Below are 6,220 nucleotides of genomic sequence, written 5' to 3'. Positions count from 1 at the left end.
ATTTTCTTATCAGAATTAGAATCAGGTTTATTCTCACTTACGTATGCCATGAGATTTGTTACGCGGCAGTAGTACAGTGCAAGACTTCAAAAGATATGAATAAGCTGTGTAAAAAGAGAGGGGAAAATACCGAGGCAGTGTTGCTGGGTTCATTGTCCATTGAGAACTCTGGTGGCAAAGGGGAAGAAGCTGTTCCTAAAGTGTCGATAGTGAGGCTCCTTCACAATGGATGCTCCTTTTTGAGGAATCTTCCTTTGGAAATGTCTTCGAGGTTGGGGAGGCTAATTTCAAGATTTCTTACAATAAGAAATAAATATAAAAATTAAATTAAATAATCCATGTAAAAAGAGAAGGAAAAACACTAAGGTAGTGTGTATACTTTCATTGTCCATTCAGAGACCTGATGGTAGAGGGGACGAAACTATTGCTAACATGGTGAGTGTGTGTCTTCAGGCTCCTGTATGGCAGTAATGAGAGGAGGATGTATCCTTGGTGTTGGGCCTTCATGATAGATGCCACCCTTTCTGAGGCCTCACACTTTGAAGACGTCCTTGATGGTTAAGAAATTAAGGATGTTCAGCTTGTCACCAAACACTAACAAACTTTTCCGGGTGTACCGATGGCAGTATCCTGACTGGTTGTACAAGGGTGCAGGAATGTAGGAAGCTGCAGAATGGAGTGGACTCAGTCCAATACATCACACCACATCCCTCCTACAATCGGGGACACCTACAGGAGGTGTGGTATCAAAGATCCGCACCAGCTGGGCTATGCTATCATTGGGCAGGAGATCCCACGACACCAGGTTCAAGAACAGCTCCTTCCTTTCAACCATTCAGCTCTTGAACCAACCAGCAAAACCCTCATCACTGCAATGCTATGACCACTATGATTGCTTTGCACTGTTCTAATTCTTTACTGCTCTAATTGTGTTTTATCTTGTAAAAATTGTATATAATTGATGTGAAATTTATATTTATCTTGTAGGTGGTGCTTACCTGATGCTTCTGCAAGTAGGTGTTTCATTGCACTAGTGCATACATGGCTTTGTGCGTGTGACAATCAACTTGACGCAGACTTTGAGAAAGACTTGGGGCCTGCTGTGCTGCTGGAGTTCAGCTCCTGTTTGGAAAAGAGGTGAGCTGCAGAGGGCGCCAGAGTTCCATCAGTCATTTTCTCTTGTCACAGGAAAGTTCAGAACCTGCAAGAAAATACACAGAATTCACTCCCTTGTATCAGGACACCTGTGAAATGGGCATCCCTCTAATCAGCTACGGATAGTAGGAATTCCCTCCCCTAGGGACTGAATAATGTGGAGCAATGGAGATTTCACAATCTCCATTTCTGTATAATTGTTGAATGTTGTGTTTTGTTGCATGTTTCACCCTGACCAACACAGCACAGCAAATTCCTAATACATCTAAATGTATATGGTGAATAAAGCTGATCTTGCATCCTTGATCCTTGATCAATAACTGTGTGGAAAACAAACAAACTACAGATGCTGGAAATTTGAAGTAAAAGTAGAATATGCTGGAAACACTCAGCAAGTCAGGCAGGGTCTGAGAAGAGAGAAACCAAGTTAATTGTTTCAGATCAGAGACTCTTTGGTAGGCTGATCTAGTGAAGTGTCTCCAACATGAAAGATTAACACTGTTTCCCTTCCTTTGACTGATTTTTGTTAGACTTGGATTGCGAGGAGTATGGAACAAGGGGAATAAGTAGAACCAGTCTACCGTACGCAGTTAGTAAAGCTGCTGTCTCACATCACTAGAAACCTAGGTTCAATCATGACCTCGGGGGCTGCCTGGCTGGGCTTTGCACATTCTGTGACTGCATGGGTATCTGCCAGATGTTCTGAGTTTCTCCCACATCCCATAAAGCCACAAGGCTATAATACATCGGAGCAGAAATAGGCCATTCAGCCATCGAGAGTGCTCTGCCAATTCATCATGGCTGATTTATTATCCCTCTCAACTCCATTCTCCTGTCTTTTACACCCACCTAGACTAATCAAGAACCTATCAACCTGTGCTTTAAATATACTCAGTGACTTGGCCTCTACAGCCATCTGTGGCAATGAATTTCACAGATTCCTCACCCTCTGACTAAAGAAATTCCTCCTCGTTTCTGTTCTGTTCTGAGATTGTGCCCTCTGGTCCCAGACTCACCCCCCCCCACCATTGGAAGCTCCCTCTCTACACCCCTTCTATCTGGGCCTCTCAATATTCGATATGTTTCATCGAGATCCCTCCTCGTTCTCCTGAACTCCAGCGACTCCAGACCCAGAGCCATTCCTAAAGGTGTGTGGGTTGGTCACCGTAAATTGCTCCCGCTATGTAGGAGAGTGGTAGAATCTGGGAGTAGTCGTGGAGAATGTGCTGAGAACAAAATAATCTAGTGTAAATCTAGTGTAAGGGTGGCTTATTTATTTATTTATTTTGGGACACAGCATGGAATAGGCCCTCCTGTCCCTTCGAGCCACTCTGCCCAGCATCCTCCGATTTAACCCTGGCCTAGTCACGGGATCATTTACAACCGACCAACCAGTGTGTCTTTGGACTGTGGGAGGAAACCAGAGCTCCTGGAGGAAACCCACACATTCCATGTACAGATTCTTTACAGATGAGAAGTGAAATTCAATCTCCGACAGTCTGAGCTGTAATAGTGTCGCGGTAACCATGGCGCCCCATGGTATGGTGGTTGCTGGTCAGCATGGACCCAATAGTCCGGAGGGCCGATTTCCCTGGAACAATGGCTGAAGCCAGTGACCATTCCTATCCCCAATTACTGTTTTGCTGTGACCCTGATCAAACATGAGTTCATGTGGCAGAAGGTGACTGCATCCAGAAAGATCCTTTCTATGGTGCGTCAGTAAATATTGGCAAGGATCACAGGGACATGTCAAATTTCTTCAGTGTTCTGAGGAAGTAGCGGCGCTGGTGAGCTTTCTTGGTGATGATGTCCATGTGGTTGGACCAGGGCAGGTGATGTTCACTCCTTGCAACCTGAAGTTCTCAACCCTTTGAACCTCAACACTGATGACATAGACAGGAGCACGTGCACCACAACCCCACCCACACACTTATGAAGTCAGTAACCAGCTCTTTGCTGACATTGAAAGAAAGGTTGTAGTCATGGCATCGAGCTTTCAACTTCCTCTACTGTGACTCATCATTATTGGAGATGTGGCCCACTGCAGCGGTATGATCTGCAAACCTGTAGATGGAGTTAGTGCAGAAGCTGGCCATGTACAGTAGTTATGAGTATACAGGGAATAGGCCATAAGACATAGGAGCAGAATTAAGCCATTCGGCCCATCGAGTCTGCTCCACCATTCTATCTAGGCTGATTTATTATCCCTCAGCACCCCGTTCTCCTGCAGTCTATGCAGTCAAGAGCCAAACAACCTCTGCTGTAAATATACTCAATGACTTGGCCTCCGCAACCATCTGTGGCAATGAATTCCACAGATTCACCACCATCTGGCTAAAGGAATTCCTCTTCAATTCTTTTCTAAAGGAATGTTCTTGCATTCTGAGACTGTGCCACCTGGCCCTAGGCCCCTCTCGGGCCCAGAGCAACCAAAGGCTCCTTATACATTAAAATTTTTATTCCTGGGATCATTCTCATGAACCTAGAAGGAGTAGAGTAGGGGTCCGATGATTCAACCTTGTGGGGCACCAGTGTTGAGAATAATCAATAGTCATAGTCATAGTCATACTTTATTGATCCCGAGGGAAATTGGTTTTCGTTACAGTTGCACCATAAATAATTAAATAGTAATAAAACCATAAATAATTAAATAGTAATATGTAAATTATGCCAGGAAATAAGTCCAGGACTAGCCTATCGGCTCAGGGTCTGACCCTCCAAGGGAGGAGTTGTAAAGTTTGATGGCCACAGGCAGGAATGACTTCCTATGCTGCTCAGTCTCAAGAATAGATGTGTTGCTGTCTGTTGGTCAGAAAGCTAAGAACTCGGTAACAGAGGTAAGCTTTGACTCCCAGATCTCGGATATTAGTGATGAGTTTGCTTGGAATTACAGTATTGAAGGCAGAGCTGTAGACGACAAACAATAGTAAAATGTAGGTTAGACTGAGCCTGATCCTGATCTGGTCCTGATTCTGATCCTGATCCGGTCCTGATCCTGATCCTGATTCTGATTCTAATTTAATTTATTTTAGCAATACAGCGTGCAGTAGACCTTTACGGTCCTTCGAGCCACACTGTCCAGCAACCCCACCAAGTCACATCAAACCTAACCTAATCATGGGACAGTTTACGATGACCAGTGGACCTGCCTGGTATTTCTTTGGACGGTGGGAGGAAACCAGAGTGCCTGGGGGAAACCCATGCATTCCATGGGGAGGATGAAGAGAGACTCCTTACAGATCGGTGCCAGAACTGAATTCGAAATCCCAGAAAGCCCCGAGCTGTAATCGTATCATACTGACCACAATGCTACCATGGCAACCACGGCAACCACCATAGCAGGGTTAGAACTTACATTCATACAGGTTACAGGTGCTGCAGCCAAAGGGGGAAAGGGTGACATGAGGGGATAGAGTATTAAGAAGGGAGAGGGTCAAAGGCGTAATCAAAAGTGGCGGGAACCTGGGGGAGGGATCTTCTTCACTCAGAGGGAGACGCAAGTGTGGAACAAGCTGCCAGTGGAAGTGGTGGATGTGAATTCATTTGCAACATCTAAGACTAGTTTAGATAAGTACATGGATAGGAGGGGTGTGGGCCAGTAACGGGTGGAATAATAGTTCTGAATGTGCTAGATGGGCCAAAGGATATTCAAGGGACCATAACTGGAACAGATTGAATGTAAAGAGTCAACAGGTCAAGAACGTAATATTCTTATCTTTTGGGCAAGAAGCTGGGAACTGGTCTGTGTCAGTGGTGAGAGCTCTGCGATCATCAGATGCACAGGTCTCAGAGACAATGGAACCTGCTATTCCTAACGACCACTTCCGGACACAGCCGCTCTCTGTTCAGATTAGATCGGGGAGTTATTGCCCAGAGGACACTTGTTTAAATATAATGAGTGCTCTGTTGTGCTTGTGTCCCCACAAAGATTGTGCATTTATTAAATATTTAGACAGGTTTTGTCCCTCTGCTGTCGGCCTCCGGCTTTGGGCCTCAGAGGGAAGCAGATGTTCCTCTGCAGAGCTCAGACACTTTTTAAAGGGGACACTCTACATGGGCCTTGCAGAGCAGAGACTGCCTGTGTCCCAGGTCATCAAGGGCATCTTCAAAAGGCCATGCTCCAGCACACGCCTTCTCAATATCACCATCAAGGTCAGGGTATAGGAGCCTGAAGACCCACACTCTGCACTTTAGGAAAAGCTTCTTCCCCTCCATCATCAGATTTCTGAACAGGTTATGAACCCATGAGCACTGCCTCACTACTTTACATTCACAGCTTAGTTTTATTTGTCACATGTACATCAAAACACCGGAAAGCACGGAGGATCGTGTTGCTGTGCACCAATGACCAATAGTGTGGGGATGTGCTGGGGGCAGCCAGCAAGAGTCACCAGCACAGAAACAGGCCCTTTGGCCCATCTAGTCCATGCTGAACTGTTATTCTGCCTACTCCCATCATCCTTCCCTACCCCTCCCATCCAAAAATCTCTTTAATATGGAAATCAAACCAGCACCCATCACTGGCAGCTTGCTCCCCCCTCTGAGTGAGGAATATCCCCCTCAAGTTCTCCTTAACCATTCCACCTTTCATCCTTAACCTGTGACCTTTAGTTCTAGTCTCAGCCAAACACAGTGGAAAAAGCCTGCTTGTATTTAACCCTATACCGCTCAGAATACCTATTTATTATTTATTTTAAAACTACGTATTAATTTTTAAAAATTTTGCTCATTGTAAGTTGTAGCTTTTTTTTGTATAACACTGTACTGCTTCCACAAAGGAACTGATTTTATAATTACATAAAGGTGCCAGAAAAACACAGTAGCATCACAAAGGATCCCACCCACCCTGCTCATGGACTGTTGGACCCACTCCCGTCTGGGAGGTGTCCATGTAACATCCTCACCAGGACCACCAGACTCAAAAACAGTTACCTTCCCCAAGCAGTAAGGCTGATCAACACCCACTAACCCACTCTTCCCCCACCACCACTACTCTATCATCTCCTGTCAGTCATCTTACATACAAGCACTCCTGTGCCTAGCTTTAAGGACGTACAATTAATCT

Source organism: Mobula birostris, chromosome 6, assembly GCF_030028105.1.
Source record: "Mobula birostris isolate sMobBir1 chromosome 6, sMobBir1.hap1, whole genome shotgun sequence".
NCBI classification, from domain to species: domain Eukaryota; kingdom Metazoa; phylum Chordata; class Chondrichthyes; order Myliobatiformes; family Myliobatidae; genus Mobula; species Mobula birostris.
The sequence above is the reverse complement of the archived record's forward strand: the minus strand, read 5'-3'. Positions refer to the sequence as shown.